General features: G+C 46.8%; 1 pseudogene; it reads left to right on the top strand.

Annotated features, from left to right (window-relative positions):
- Positions 1-5,989: 5,989 nt before the first annotated feature.
- Positions 5,990-14,084, top strand: LOC121434390 (annotated as a pseudogene).
- Positions 14,085-17,213: the final 3,129 nt, after the last annotated feature.

Raw genomic sequence — 17,213 nt, 5'->3', positions numbered from 1 at the left:
CTATCCCATGCTCTGATTGGCTGTGCTGTATTTGGATTGTTCAGGACAGTGACTAACTGTATGACTGTATGCACAGGGTCCTGTGGACAGAAAGTGTCAGGTTCCTTGAATATTATACCCACTGATATTCTCTTAATTGCCGTTACACTATATGATGAATAAATTTAGGAAAGAAAACACAAATTTGTACAAACACATTCTTTATCAGAAAAGAACAGAAACCCCTGCGTCAATAATAACCCTCATTTCTACAGCCAACTTTGCTGGCATTGGTAACTGTGGTCCTCCTTTGCTCCCTCTGAATTCCCTGTGCACTCAGTGAACACCTCACCAGGTTTTCACTCTTTCCTGCAGACATGATCCAGGCCTTCATGCCCTTTGTCATCCTGTCTGGTTGTTCTTTTGAAATTTCCCACCATTAATCTAAGGATGTGGTCACACAAAGAGATGTCCTAAATGATCACATGACCTCCAGACATAATCTTTCTCCCCTCAGCTGTGGACAAGCAATCAAATTCAGTTTGGTAATCAGGAACAATTGCTCCACCAAACACAGTTATTCCATTATTAAACTGTTGGATAAAAGCCATCAGAATCCCAAACAGCAAGGGCAAATCTGAGCTTTCAATTCAGAGGAATGTTTTACTTACTGGCTGAGTAACCCAATCTCTAGAACTAGTTTCTAGGCCAATAGGAAATAAGATAAGGGATAATAATCAGATATCTTCATAGTATGTCACTAGAGATGTGAATGAGAGGAAACGTAACCTTTACACCTCTTAACTACTGGACTTGTGGATCCTGGCTAAAGAAGAAGCCATGCTATGTATTGGACAATGGTCCAAAGCATATACCACCTTCTGGAAAACCCTGCCCCAGCCCTCCAGAATGCTGCCAAATAATTGGCAAAGTAACTGTGTTTCCAGAAAGCCATTCCATCTCTATCAGGACAGCTGCTTCATAATGGTAGGGAGCATCTTAAAGCCAGTGAATTCTTGATGTGGGGCACCCTGTTGCAATTTTCTTAGTATAATGTGAGTTCTTAGGTCAGACACAATACTGTGTGAAATAACATAACCATGGATAATACCTTAGGTGAGTCTATGGATGATGGTTTTCGCAGAAGCATTGCATCAGGAAAAGCAAATCCATAACCAGAATAATTATCTACTCCAATAAGGAAAAGGCATTGTCCAGTTTATAGAAAAAGAGGCCCAATATATCCACCCTGCCTCCAGATTTTTGTCTAGATTCCAAGAAAATAACACCCTACCTGGAGCTCATTGTTGGTCTCTGCTTCTGGCAGATCTGGCACTCAGTAATAGACATTACAAGGTCATTCTTGCCAACTGGCAGTCCATGTAGTCAAACCCATGAGTAACTACATCTCTGACACTGTGATCACATTGTTCATGGCCCCTGAGCTGGCATGATACCTGGACAAACAATGAGTGTTATCTGCAAGAAGGAACCCTTTACAGAGAACATGCTTCCATAAGATCTGATTGGAAGGCTTTTTCTTAATTATCTAGTGATGGGAGAGGGCTCAGACCATTGCGGACGATTCCATCTTTGGCATGGAGTTCCTATAACAAAGCAAACCAAGGAAGGTAGAAGTAAGCCAGAAAGCACCAACACTAAAAGGCCTCTGCATTAGCTCCTGGACTCATGATCTTTTGCTATTTCAGTTCCTGTCTTAACTTCCTTCCACGATGGAATGCCTTGTGGAAGTAAAAGACAAATAAACCATTTTCTGCCGAAATGGCTTTTTGGTCATTGTGTTTCATTCCAGCAGCAGAAATCCTGAAGTAAGACAAGATGGCACCAGTGTAGTGGGTATTGCTGTGACAGACCTACTAGGTTTTAGAAAGGATTGCCGAAGGATCGTGGAACATTGTGCTAGAAAATCAATTGAGTGTTGGGAGTTCAGTGGGATGTTCTGTGGGAGCATGGAAGACAGGAATTTTGAAAGCAGTGCTGAGCATGTAGGCCTGGCTTGTGATGCTTCAGAGCGAAGTTTAAAGACACTATCAGGATCCACACAGGGACCACTCTAGGTACTGATTAGTCTTGGGAGAAGCCATGGCTTTTATAATATGTTGAGTATGGAATCAGGCACAGAGGGAGGAATAAGAATGGAGGGGAACAAAGGCATGAGCAAAAGGTTTCTCAAAGGACTTGCTTGTGAAATGACATAATTTGTAAAGGTCAATATGATTTGATAATAAATTTGTCATCGAATGGCCATTGAGAGCATCTGTCAATCTTGTAGTGCTACCAAGCTACATGGTAGTATAAAATAAGGTGGTGGAGCTTGACCAGATCTGTAAGTGTGCAGTGGGCAAGAGGTTTGAGGATGGAAGCAAGATGACTATAGTTTGTGTCAAGATGGCATGAAGCTAGCCAGCACAGTGGAGGAGAGAAACAGCTGGAAATGCAAACTCTAAAACTTCAAGTTGGGGAAAGAGTCAGCAGAAGGAGGTGATCCGCACTGAGGGGTATACAAATCAAACCAGTTCAGTTGAGGCAGATAGGTCCCCTTGAATGGGGCCCAGTTTATTCTCCCTGGTTTCTGAACCAAACGTAAGACAAGAAAGAGTAAGTTCATCAAAGCAGACAACTCCACGAGAAAAAAAGATTTAGTGAAGATGAACCTGCAAAAAGCTATGTCTCTCTCTCTAGGGATTAGGGGCAGAGAGAAGCAGAAAAGGAAACAGATTTTATGTTACAGCCAACAGGCAACGTTGAGCTAATTGAGCCTGACTGAAGGTGGGATAGGTGCTTTTCCTGAGGTGGCTGACATTTGGGGGAAGGTTAGGGTGGCTCCTCATAAACAGAAATATATCATGGGTGATCAGTTTCTCTGATACACAAAGCCCTGCCTTGAGGCTTCTGTTGACTCAACCAAAATCCTTCTGTTAGGACCAGCTCCTCCATTCTGGGGACAGCAGCTTTGGACCTAAGCCCTGTCTGTTGAGTCCTTCATCCCACTGTTGCTACAAAAAACACAGCTCTCATCTTAAGGGACTAAGAGAAACTTTCTTCTGGAGCCATTTACAATGAAAATGATCTGAGAACACTGATTTTGGTTACCCAAATTCCTTCCAGTGTTGAAGTAATTTCACAAAGACTTTATAGCTTAACCACACAAAGACAACTTTGAGTGCAGGGGTGGGAACCTCAGAGAGGCAGGTGCATCAAGGCAGGGCAGCTTCTCTATGGAGTGAAGTTGCTATCTGCTGGCAATCTTAGGTTTTGGATTGAAGCTCTTTGTCTGTAAGTAATCGAAGTCTATTGTCACAGGGTTGACTTCTGACACATAGGGAGGCAAACTTCTCTGTTGCAGAGAAACAGCACTTACCCAAAAGAAGGTAATTAGTCTCTGACCCTGCAATGTTCCCATCTCTCTCCAGTACTGGAATTCAGATCAGTCATCCAGGTTCTGCAGACACAGAATCCTGTCAGGGGTTTCCCTTCAGTGCCAGACAAGGCAGCTTCCCTTCAGAAGTCTGATGCCAAGGAGGGCAGAGTGAGCATCTATTTAGATTATTCCCATTGATACCAGACAGGCTGGTTACACAGATGGAGGTGGAGTCCTGTTAGCATAGAGACATCTGTTTATTAATGTATGAGTTTTTATTGAGAAATCACAGAGCATTGAAATAGATTTCTACTCTTTTTGAAGTTACTTAAGAAGTCTGCATTAAAAGTTAGTTGCAGCCCTACCTATTGAAAAGTGGGGCTTCTGCCCTGCCTTGCTAACTCTGACTTTTCCCCAGTTCCACACAGACTATGAAACAATTACAGAAATAGAAAGCTGTAATCAACACACTAGGCTAGTGGTCAGAAAGTGGTTCTGCTAGGGAAGCTTCTCAATGCGCAATACCAGAAATCATCCCATCAGTACATTCCAGACTGAGCACAGAGAGGAATTTGTCTGGGCCAGCACTTCCTAAGAAGAGGGAGGAGACTCTGGTGGGCATAAATAGACATCACTCTGCAGTGGGAAGAACAACACAGCAGGTAGGCAGTAAACAGATCATCAGGACCAAGCTCTCACAAACTCGGGTAGCTGCCTTCAGCTCTATAGGTAATTCCCATAATTCTTTCTCTCTGAGAACAGAGGAGGAGCTTTTGCCAGGCGGTGTGGTCCTGGTGATGACCTGGATCTTGGGTTGGTAGGGTAAGGAGTTGATCCTGTGTCACTGGAATAGGATCAGGGAACATTTCTGGGGTCCATAAAAATCTGTTTTTCAGTCTGGGTCTTCCTGTCTATGGAAGATGGAGGAGGAACCATGGGCTCTGCTCCTGTAGAGGGAATGGAGCCTGCTCCTTCCCACCCTCCACAGAAGGAAGTTTTGAGACTTTGATTACCCCGGGTGCTGCTGTAGGAAGCAGAGGGAGACAAGAAATTTACAGAGTCGCCATGGGGGAGGTGGAATCACTGACGTGCTTAATGCAGACAGGAAAAGTCTTGGAATCAGTAATCTCACTTTCTGAGCAGATCCCATGGCCAAGATAAAGTGACCATATCTCCTGATAAGGAAAAGACTACAGCTCATTCACTGAGCCAAGTCTATTACACAAACAGACTAGCCTGTTTGCTGTGGAAATAATTCTGATAAAAATATTACTGAATGCTTTTCCTGAGATATGGATGCATCCATCGGACAGTAAACACAGGACACAAGGTAGAGGGAGTTAAAGTCACTGGCCCCTCTGTAGTCATGTGACTAGCCTGGGGACAAGTGCCTCAGCTCAAACACCTTCCTCCCCTGCTCACTCTGTTCTCTTCCTATATTTTTCTACTCTTCTCTTCCCCCATCTTCCTCTGTCCCCTCCTCTGATCCCCATTCCTACCCCTCCTGTCCTCCTGCATCCTCTTCTTTCCACTCTCTTGCTCCTTCATCTTTTCCCCTGTGTCCTTTCTCCTCTATTCTTTTCCTCCCCTACTCATTCCTCTAACATCTACTGTCTCCTCTGATGTCCTCAGCAACCTAGACAGGAGCTAAGGTATGTGACAGTGATTACCATTATTAAAAACTTTCAAGTGTAGTTTTTTGTTTCTGTTTTTGTTTTTAGAGACAGGGTTTCTCTGTGGTTTTAGAGCCTGCCCTTGAACTTGCTTTTGTACCCCAGGCTAGCCCCGAATTCATAGAGATCTGCCTGCCTCTGCCTCCCTAGTTCAGGGATTAAGGGCGTGAATCACCATTGCCTGGCTTTAACTATAGATTTTATGATGCTTGTGTCCCCACTACAGTGGTGTATGAACGAGATGTTCCTCGGAACATTCCCTAGATATACCATAAAAAGACATAAACTTTACTAATATTCGAACTGGGTCACTCAACAAGTTACCCAGAAAGATCCACAGATTTCTTGCCACCAGACCACACCCTGAGATTCAAAATGAAATCTGGTCCAGGTAGCAGAGACTCATTCAAACATCATCCAAGTTTCGTCCCATCAGGAGGCCTTCCAAGGCGAGATAGAAACCACCATGTGGAATACTGGCAGAGCTGAAGATCTTCCTCATTCTCATCCTTCTGATGCCAGTTCTCAGGGGGCCAATGCTCTGGTGCTGCACCAGACAACTCCAGTGCTGCCCTCCATTAAGAGGTTTCCTTCTTTCTAATGAGCCCTTAAGCCAAGCCAGAAGAGAAGAGGTAACATTCAAATTACACAAGCCTTGATCCCAACCCTAAGTCTTCTCTTGCTTACACTGTGACTCTGATCAACCCCTTCATCTCTCTAGGTCTTGTTTTTCCATTAGGAAAACTGGTTACAGCAACAACACTTCTTCCTGTAGTGAACAGGAGCAGAGGGTGTGGCACTGCCATCTAAGGGGCCAGGGCACCTCCCATGCACAGTCACAAAGGCAGCAAAAAGACACAGTGCAGGCCAGGTGGGAGAACTAGGAGGTGGTCAGGGAATCATGTGGCCACCTAAGATAAAAGGATCTTCTCTTTTCAACCAGGAAACTGGAGTAATGGCAGGGATCTCAACTGATGTCCTCTCCAGACCAGATGGCATTTTGGGAAGGGATACTGCAGGCCAGGAAAACCAAATCAAGAGAACACCAGTGGACAATCTAGCACTGACATCCAGCAACACTGACTTCGCCTTCAGCCTCTACAAGGAGCTGGCCTTAAAGAATCCAGATAAAAACATCGTCTTCTCCCCACTCAGCATCTCAGCTGTCATGGCCGTCCTTTCCCTGGGAACAAGAAACAAAACCCTAGAAGAGATTCTAGAAGGTCTCAAGTTCAATCTCACAGAGACCCCTGAGGCAGACATCCACCGGGGATTTGGGCACCTCCTCCACAGGCTCAACCTGCCAGGGACCACATGCAGATCAGCACAGGCAGCTCCATGTTTGTTGAAAAGCGCCTGCAGATACTGGCAGAGTTCAAGGAGAAGACAATGGTACTATACAAGGCTGAGGCCTCAAGTGCTGACTTCCAGCAGCCTCATGAGGCCAAAAAGCTCATCAATGACTATGTGAGGAAACAGACCCAGGGGAAGATCAAGGACCTGATCTCAGGCCTGGATAAGGACACAATAATGGTGCTGGTGAATTACATCTACTTTAAAGGTGAGGATGGGCACTGTTTCATGGGTGGTTGGAGAGGGTGTTGTTTGTGCACCCTGTGTCCATACACTGAGACCTGGAAAGGAGGGGCTCATGGCCTAGAAGACATGGGCTCCTAACTTCTTTTTACTAACTGCCCTTATTTCCCCTCTGTGGCATTCTGGATAATGGTTGCAGTTCCTTGTACTTACTCCACAGAAGCCCTAAGCTCTCAGTGACTCATTTTGGCTCTGACTTAAACTGATTAACTAGGAGATTGCATAGCTGGAATATCCAATTCGACCTAAGTGGGTAGAAGCCACAGCAACTCCCTTAACAGGCAGGGTCCCTCATTCTGTCTGCTCCAGCATTTCTTATATACTTCTTAGCAGGTGTCCTTCCCTGCTGGAGAGCCTCTGTATCTAGGTGGGTACAGATGTGCTGAGGAGTTCTTTTCTAAGGAGCCTGGCTATCACAATCTTAAAGGGAAAATAGCATTGCCACAGGTGGTGAAAAACCCTTCATGCATCCCTATGCAGCACCTCTCCCCTGATCCTCTCTGCATTAGGCTTGACCTCAGCTTGGGAAGGCAGGGAGTGGGGCAAAGTCATTAGTGAGAAGAAAACCCAGCCATGCAGTGTTCTCTCTGTTGTGTACATTGTCTTCATGGCATTTTTTGTTTGTTTGTTTGTTTTGTTTTGTTTTTGTTTGTTTTTTTTTTACTACTAGCCTGTCAGCCTAGGAGGTCACAGTGTCCAAGACTTACTCCTGAGCCAAGAATCTGGAGTTAGGGAGCTAGTGTTTGAGAGACTGAGCTGGGATTGCCTTGGGTAAATGTTTGGGATGGACATCCCGAGTCCACACCTACAAACCCAGCCTGGTAGAGAGCAGAGACTGAGGTGACAGCCCAGAGAACAATGATGATGAAAATCGTGGCATGACTACATCTGGTGTGGATTTGAGGCTGGACCTGTAAATTTACTAGTTCAGGGCAGAGGAGGACAGGTTCTGAGAATACAGACAGAAAACCCATTGACCTTAAATAGAAGAGGGGGGAGGACAGGAGAACAGGAGTCCAGGATCGCCCCAGCCGTACTGGGCTCTGAGGAGAGGGGGAAAACAGAGGAATAGCCTGAAGGATGGGTGTGGCTCCTTTTTGCTGGCCCAGGGCACAACCTTCAAGGCTACTTGGCTATGAGGAGGTGGTGCCCTATGTTTATACTACAGAATCTTGAGCCCAAGAAGCTTCAAAGTACCAGTCCCCTACGTGTGTTGCACATGTGCTTGGGAGGTGGGCAAGTCTAGGCAAGATATCTGATTTCATGGAGGGGAACATGGCCCACGCATGAGATGAAAACTCAATATTCGTGTCTTAGCCACTGACTATGGGGTCCTGGGAATCAGACCCTGAGAAACTGCAGATCTCTAGAGGTTCAGTCTAAGCCCACACTTGACTCTGGACACTAAGTCCCCTTAGGTGGTTCACACTGAAGGTCGCCATGGACAGATCACAGTGTGGGAGGACACAGTCTCATTCTGCTTCTCTGAAAACATGTCCCACAAGCGACTGCCTTCAACACAGCATCCTCCTAAGGAAGAGGGATCCCCAGCTCTCCCCCAAGCACTAGTCTCTCTCTTTCTCTCTCATTTCTCTCTTACACACACACCCTCAGATCCCAGATTGTTTCTCAGGCACTTCAAGTAGCCAGGCTTTGGTTTTCAGTTCCCTTTTTCAAACCAAGCCTGTGGATCCTTTTCATTCATAGATGTGCATCTACCAAGGTCTTGTTTTTCAACATAGATAGTGAAACCACCATGGGACAGTACACACTGACTCAGAAGCTAGGCAGAAATGAGGTATAAGTGGGGTCTCCCCTGCTATTACATTCTAATGGCCTGTTCCACATTTAGGGAAAGGGAAGTTTCCCTTTGATCCTCGTGACACAATCAAATCTGAGTTTCACTTGGATAAGGACAGATCTGTGAAGGTGCCAATGATGAAAATTGAGCGCCTGACCACACCCTACTTCCGGGATGAGGAGCTGTCCTGCACTGTGGTGGAGCTGAAGTACACAGGCAATGCCAGCGCCCTGTTCATCCTCCCTGACCAAGGCAAGATGCAGCAGGTGGAAGCCAGCCTGCAGCCAGAGACCCTGAGAAAGTGGAAGGACTCTCTGACACCCAGGTGAGTGCCTGCAGGACTCAGAGCTGGCCTGAGTCCGCAACCAACAATTGGTTGGGGGCCCAGTGTCCCTATAACTCAAAACCTCACTAATACCTGTGTAATGGTTGAATGGCAGCAGGGACGGGTGGAGTGTCGAATGATGTAACGGCTGTGGTACTGGAATAGCAGGGGCAGGTGGAGAGCAGGTGAGTTTCCTCTGCAAACTGTGTTGTTTAGGCAAATTTTACTGTCATTTTAGTTGTTTTTAAGAGAGGATCAGCTATAGCGGGAGTAAGGATTTTTCTGTTTCAAATCTGCTCTTAATACATGAAATCAAGCATGGGTATTGGAAGGCAGAGGAGAGAGAGGGTGACATGAAATCAGCTCAGAGAATCAGCTCTGTCCTGTGTAGCCATCTCATCCTTCATCACTAATTCATTCACCAGTGTGCAATGATGACTTGAAGACCTACTCTGTGCTGTGCTGTGATTTTTAGACCCTGAGAGGATATCAGAGACTCAAGAAGAAAATTTCTTATCCTCTCAAGCTTATCTTGGAATTGAAGAACAGAGAGTAGGTGATTGAAAATACAATATAACATGACTTGACTACTTGAAAAGTGAGAAGCAGTGAACCCAAACGGGGAGTTTCCAAAGATAAGCACAGCTGGATTCGAGCGGAGGGTGCAGCTTTAACTAGAAGATCATTAGATGAAGTCTGAGTCCACATGACAGGGGAAGGGCTGCATTGGTGGATCTGGGAGAAAAGCATTCCTGGTAAGGGAACAGCTGGTACCTAGCCACACTGACTGCCCACTGTAAACACTCTCAGGCATTAACGGTTAATTAATGCCTCAGGAAAAACAAAATAAAGAGTCTATGCATGGATGGAATGAGGGCTGCTCTCTGGTGAAAGGACTGTCCTTGCAGAGATGCCCTAGCAACAAGGTAGGTTGGTGGGGCCAGGGATCACTGACTCTTACATTTCTCTATGTCATTCTCAGGATGATCGAGGAGCTCTATATGCCCAAGTTCTCCATCTCCACTGACTACAGCCTGGAGAAAATCCTTCCACAGCTGGGCATCAGGAAAGTCTTCTCCACACAGGCTGACCTGTCTGGGATCACAGGGGCCAAGAACCTGAGGGTCTCTCAGGTATACCAATAAATACTAGGTGGCTCTTGTTTGGTTTGGGAATATAAATGGTGAAGATGAATTGTAGGGGGAAGGAATGATGTGTGTAAAAAAAAAACCTGAGATTCCCTTATGCCTTGGAGAGGCAGATTAAAACCTATATCCACCCCTGGATACCATGCAGCCCGTTGCTCCTCTATCCCATGAACATAATCTGACTCAGGATTCTGGGGTGGAAAAGCGCTTGTGCTTTAGGTAAAACCACCATAATAACCACCTGATGCTGCACTGCGGGTGCCACCCACAATCCACTGCAGGTGCCACCAACAATCCACTGCAGATGCCTCTAACAGTCTCAGCTTCTTCATTCGGAGTCGGCACAGAACTTCCTGAATAGCACACAGAACAATAGCAGTACAGGAAGTAGAAAGGATGAGTAGCAGTTGAGATGTAAAGCTTAAGAATAGGAGAGAAGGTGCCTTAGGACCTCACACTACCTCCCCAGATGCACAGCCTGGCAATGCTTAGTGTTCTCTCCAGTGCCCACACAGCAGGGCATGGCAGTCTGGGAAAGAGAAGCCATGTCATGTGCATTGCAGCAGTTTGCCCCAAGGAGGCTGGAGCAGGAGGGATGCTGAATCTGCACTGGCTGCCAACATCCTGGCTGTTCCTTTTGTGTCTCCTGAGGTGGTGCCTGTAGAGTAAGGTGGGAGTTACCTATACCCATCCTCCAGTTAGTGGTAAGTTTGAGGACAGTAGAGATTCTCAGAGACTGAGAAGACCCTGGATGGCCTCGTCTCACACCCTGAGAGGTGACCTGGAAACCCCAGGGGTCGAGCTCATGGCAGGACCGAACAAACTCACCAGTGTCTGAGGCCAGCAGTCGATGCTTGCTCCAAGAATCTCCTCTCCTGCCCTTCCTGGTCTCCAGTTAGTGATGTTGTTCTCCTACAGGTGGTCCACAAGGCTGTGCTGGATGTTGCTGAGACAGGCACAGAAGCCGCAGCTGCCACAGGAGTCATAACTGTCCCATTTTGTGTAAAACATATTTCTATGTCAGTGCGTTTCAACAGGCCATTCCTGATGTTTGTCTCTGAAGCAAATACTCAGATGATCCTTTTTCTGGCCAAAATCTCCAACCCCAAGTGTGGTTAGAAGTTTCCAAGGTGAGAGCCTTCTGCACAGGTACCCAGGAGGGAGAAGGCATGTGGGTGTGTGCATCCTGGATGCCATTCTCTGATTGGCTTTGTACACCTGGCTTGTACAGTGACTGTGATTAACTCCATGGCTCCCACATGCACAGGAGTCTTAGACTTCAGTGTCTGCCTCAGGCCTCCTGGGAGCAGCTGTTCATATTCTGAACCTGGTATCTGTCTTATGCCCTCCCCCTGCTCACTGCCCTGTATGTGCCTTTACCCAAGTGTGGGCACTGGCAGGCAGGCTCAGTCCCATCGCAATCTCTAGGCATATCTGGTTCCAGCTTCCAAGGCCTTGCTGGGATCATGCAAGCTTACAGGCCAATCCATGAGGATCAGGCCCAGGAGTGAGAGGGAACCTGCTGCACTGAATCTCATTCCCACATCGGGTACCACCTAGTGACAAGTTCCTGTCTTATGCGTCCCTCCTCCAGTCCACAGGCTCTGCAACCCACCACCCCTTGCAGCAGATGCTGGCCGTGCCCTTATCTGACCAACGTTGCAGGCTTCACTCTTGTTTAAGGCACTTGGTCAGAAAAACTCTGTTTCTGATAGCACCCCTACTTATAGTAGAGTACCCACTTTCTTACTCTGCACCTATCATCCTCACATGCCAGATTGATACCCTTGCATTCCTTACCCTAAATGGAGGCCTTGCAACAAAGGATCAATAAACGTAGAACTGCACAGAAGGTGGCTGGTCAGTATTCACTCAGCTCCTATTGGCAGGGTGTGGCCTCTAGTGACAACACAAGGATGTAAGGGTTTCACTCACACTCTGACATGTAGGGCACCTGAAACACATGCTATTATTATTACCTTTTATGGATGACAAAATTGAGGACCAGAGAAGTTGATTCATTTCCTGAGACTGCACAGCTAGACAATATGACTGGCAGGATGTTCTTCAAGTTTCCTGAAGCCAGAGGAACAGCCTTCCCTAAGCCGGGGTTCTGTGCCTGAGGCTTCATCATGGTGGTGGGAGATGGATCATAAAAGAAGGCTCTGGATAATTCACAGAGAGAATCCAAAAGAACCTGTGAATCAGGTGACCTCTGTGCTGAGGTCAGAGGAGGATGAGCAGGTGGCCAGATGACCAGAAAGAATGCTTTGGGCAGAGCACACAGCAGTGCAGGCATTTCTGGAATCTCAGGAAGAGGAGGATTTTTGGGATAACAGAGCATAAGGTGGTGGAGAGGAAGAAGCAATTACAGCCACGGGATATCAGAGAGCCTGCCTCTAGGAGGATTCTGAGACTACTCAGAGCCACAGAGAGTACGTGAGGGGTTAATCAGTCTTTCCTGTCTTAGGAGAGTTAGTCGCTGTGGTTACAATGCAGAGGACTGAGTTGTGCAGACTGGGGATCGTCACTGAGGGCATTTTCAGGGAACAGTGGAGAGAGAGTTGATGACTCAGTTCAAGAGATGAGCTTGCTTGCTGTGTAGATGGAGGGGGAGAGGAGGTTGGGGCACCTGGAATTTACAGAGAATCCTCTGAGTCCAGGAAAATAGACGCAGCCTGCATGGAGAGGGAAAGATGAGCATTCATTTAGAGACTTCTTTGTGTCTTGAGGCTCCTGAGGACACTCTTGAGCATGTGGACATGACATCAGCAGGGAATTGCAGTCTGATGTTCACTTAAAGGATTCCCTAATCCCTTCAGTACTGAGATTCCCTGGAGGCCATGAGGTGAGGGTACAGGGGACCCGTCTATTGAAAGCAAACAAGTGTCCCAGCAATCTCTCCAGCATGTGTCAGCAAAGGTCCTTAGCCCGGGACACCTCCAACACTCGTGTGCACTGGCATGCCCCAGTTCCATCCCATCATTTTTTCTGGACTCAGGCCAGGTATATAAGGAGCCTTGGGATGAATGCATATCAAGCTGACCTAACCTGTGTCTGGAACTTGTAGAAAACATCTGAGTCCACCTCTCACGGGCTTCTAAGACCTCTACCAGGGTTCAATTTTCCTTGTTACTGGAGCTGAGGATTCCCCAGCTTATTGGTGATAAAGCGTCAACTTGGAGATGAACCCCTATGGGGCAGGCCCAATGTGCAATGGAGGTAAAGACTATGGAGGGGAAAGTTAGGTGCCTGGAAACTGCAGTTTACTGAGGTTGAACACCGTGAATCTCCATGCATGGCTCATGGTTTTTACATGCTATGCATTCAGTTTACTGGAATTTATCAATGTTGAGTGTCTGTGCACTCGAGTGTGATTGTGACATCAAAACCACTACACTGGCAGTTGTGATAAAAAAATTAAGAGAAGGTGAGAAGATGACTTAGGTCTTCATACTACATTCCCAGACGCACAGCCTGGCAATGTCTAGTTTTCTCTCCAGTGCCCACTCTTATCTGTACCAGCAGGGCAGGACAGTCTGGAAAAGAGAAGCCATGCCATGTGTATTGCTATTGTATGTCCTAAGGAGACTGGAGCAGAGGAGGGCTGAAGTCTGCACTGACTGCCAATGCATTATTTCTGTGTGTCCCAAGGAGTCGGGAGCAGGAGGGATGCTGAAACCTGCACTGGCTGCCCAGTGTGTCACCTGAGAAGTTGCCTGTGGAGCAAGAACAGGCAGTGCCTATACCCATCCTGCAGTGATTACTGGGTTTCAGGGCTGTAGAGATTCTCAGAGATTGAGCAGACCGGGACATGCGTCATCTCACAACCTGGGCAGAGACTTGGAAAGCACAGAGGTAGAGCTCATGGGATGAACAAATAGTTCACCAGTGTCTGAGGCCAGCAGTCGATGCTTGCTCTAGGAATCTCCTCTGTTGCTCTTCCTGGTCTCCAATGAGTGCTGTCTTTCTCCTACAGGAGGTCCACAAGGCTGTGCTGGATGTGGCTGAGAAAGGCACAGAAACAACTGCAGCCACCAGAATCCTGATTGGGCCAGAGTCTCTAATTATGAATCCTTTGAATGTGAATTTCAACAGGCCATTCCTGATGATTATCTCTGACACAAATACCCAGACTTCACTCTTTATGGCCAAAGTCACAAATCCCAAGGAAAACTAGAACTTCCCAAGTGGTGAGGCTTCCTCCTGGGAGCCAGGGATTAAGCCTGTATGTGGGTCTCTCTGTGCACTTTGGCTTCCATGCTCTGATTGGCTGTGGTGTGCCTGGACTGGACAGTGGCAGTGACTATCTGTATGACTCAACTATGCACAGGGCCATGGACAGACAGTGTCAGACTCCCCATACTCTTCTTTTTTTTAATTTTTTTATTGAGAAAAATAAAATAGTTTCTGCCTCCTCCCAGCCTCCCATTTCCCTCCCCCTCCTCCCACCCGTCTCCCCTTCCCCCCACTCTTCTCTCCCTCCCTCTCCAATCCAAAGAGCAGTCAGGGTTCCCAAACCGGACTCTCTGATCATAGTGAACAATGAGGGCTGATGAGAAGCCAAGGACAATGCCACGGGATTTTGATCCTACTTCATGTTCTGGCTATGTGGAGCCTAGCCAGTTTGGATGTTCACCTTCCTAGACATGGACGGAGGGGGGAGGACCTAGGACTCTCCCCATACTCTTGACAGCATTAGCTTATGTTTCTGAGACTGAACTCTGACTCTGTGACCCCTCCCTGCTGCCTCTCCTGTATGAGCCTCTGCCAAAAGCCTAGATTCTGGCAGGTAGGCTCAGCCCCTATCTGTGCTATGGTTATATTAGCCTTCAACTTTCACAGGCTTCATGGGACTATTCAAGCTTTTAGGTGCATTTTGTGGACCTCAGGACCAGGACTGAAAAGGGAACCTGTTGCCTTCATGGTGTTTCCAGCATCTGGGACCAGTGTGTACCCAGTTCCTGCCTCAAACTTTTCCTCACCCAGGCTCTGCCACCCAGTGTCCCTTCAGGGGCTCCTGGGCCTGCCCACATCTGGCACTGTTGTGGAGAACCTTCTTCTGCATGGAGTCGATTGGTCAGCTCAGCTCCTTTCATCTACTTTACCTACTTGGGGCAGAGGAACCTTTTCCTAGGTTTCCCACTGGCCAACATCAAACAATGGATGCCACCCCTTCCTTACCCAAAATGCAGGACTTTCACAAATGCAATAAATGTATAACTGCACAGAAGGTAACCAGGCTGTGTTCTCTCCGCTCTGATTGGCAGAGGTATGGCTCCAGTGACAACAGAGTACTAGAAATTGTCACTACAGTCTGTGACTTCTCTGATGGACCACTAACCTACATGTCTTTATCAGTTTCTTTTATAAAGGAGGAAACTGAGAAACAAAGAAGCTTAGTCATCTTCCTATGACGTCACAGCTAGACATAGTGCTTGGCGGGATGTTATTCCATGATTCCTAATTTCACAGGAACATTCTTCCAAAAGCCGAGGTAATGTGCCCAAGGCCTCACCATGGTGCTGGGCAGGTAGATCATAACACAAGGCTCTGGATGCCTCACAGAGCACGCAAATGAATCTATGGGTCAGGTGACCTCTGTCCTGAGGTCAGAAGAGGATAAGCAGGTGGTCAGATGACCAGAAAAAAAGATTTTGCAGGGCATAAAGCAATAGGGGCATTCTAAGAATCCTGGGTGTTTAGCAAAAGAAAAAACAGTCAACAGATGACAAAGAGCCTGGCCCTGAGAGGATCCTGAAAGGGCTTAGAAATACAGGGAACTCTGGAAGGGTTAATCACGTCCCTGTTTTGGGAATATCTTAACTTTTCGTGGATATAGGACAGAAAACTGTTCTGGGAAGATGTAGCCATTGTCACTAAGGAGAGTTGTAAGGAACACCAGGCCACATCTGGAGAGGAGAGTGGGTGATTCAGAAGTGATGAGCTAGTTTTGTGCCTAGATAGAGGACAAGGGGAGACCAAGGTTCAATGGGTTGGGGTGCTTGGTGTCCATGAAGAATCTGTGATCCCTGAAACACTGCTGGAGGCCTGAACAGAGAGGGAAAGTTTGATGTTCAATTTGAAACATACATGAGTCTCAACCTCCTAAGAACAGACATTGAGCAGGTAGACATGTAGTTACAGAAAATTACAGCCTGGATCACACACAGAATTACGTTCCCATTTGAGAACCAAGGTATCAAACCACTGGAACCATGGAGTAATAACAAGGGGCCCAGGTATTGTTATGTCACAGCAATTCCACCATGTCCAATGGTCATTCTAGGCCCTGAGGTGGCTTCCTCATGTATTTATGGGCACTGGAATGCCTAAGCTGCATCCCTCCATCCCTCTTGGCTTCAGCCCTGGCATCTAAGGAGCCTGTGCCCAACACAGCAGATGCTGGTAAGGGTGGAACAGGGTCTGAGGCATGAAGGACAGAGCAACAGCGGTGGTCATCATTGTGTCTGTGGGGACAGAGAGCAAAGGGCAAGAAAGGGCTAATGCCTAAGGAAGAATCCACTGTAAGAGACTGCTGTGGTGCTAAAATGATCAACACAAGACACTTATTGACAACAATACTATTAAGCCAATTAAAGTTTTAAGCACTTTTATTAGAGATCCCAGCAAAAAGAGGGCTTATGCCTGTGAAAATCTGTAAGAGCCCAAGCTCAGAAGCACAGCATGTTGGAAGGTAATAACCACAATGAACATAATTTACATTCACGCTAGATGCAGGTCAGAGTAATCTGAAATGTTCCTTCTTGGCAGAGCACAGTATTTATCTCAGTCATAGCATCACAGTTAATGTAGGTCTATAACATCTTTATGTGTTTTGGTTTCCCTTACTTATTCTGGTTGAATCATTTGGACCATGACAAGTCTATGGAAATCTCAAATACATGTGAAGACAGTAATGGCTTCAGGTGGACACAGTAGGCTGAGAACTGTGTGAGCAAACACAGGATGGAGTCAGAGAACGAAGGATTTACCTTAGTCATTTCAGGGTGAGCCTGCATGCTGTCTTCTGACCTGTCTGCCCTTGCTTTCTTCCTTGGTTCTGAGGACAAAGAGGGAGACTGGTCTTTCCCCAAATCTACTAATACAGAATAAATTGTCCCCGAATGCACACCTTGAAACATAAACTTGAAATATGCCATGAAGAGTCAGGGTGGGTGGTTATTCCTCTAGGCACTCATGAGTCACACTTTTGGATGAAGATTTGGCACATGCTCAAGGTTCCATGTCCAGGTTCACTCTCATGACCAGTTTCTTTGTTCCCTTGATGCTATAAACTTGGTGTAAT

This window comes from Microtus oregoni, unplaced genomic scaffold (genome assembly GCF_018167655.1).
Source record: "Microtus oregoni isolate MIOR12 unplaced genomic scaffold, Mior012 000043F_ref0000047, whole genome shotgun sequence".
NCBI classification, from domain to species: Eukaryota; Metazoa; Chordata; class Mammalia; order Rodentia; family Cricetidae; genus Microtus; species Microtus oregoni.
The sequence above is the reverse complement of the archived record's forward strand: the minus strand, read 5'-3'. Positions and strand labels throughout refer to the sequence as shown.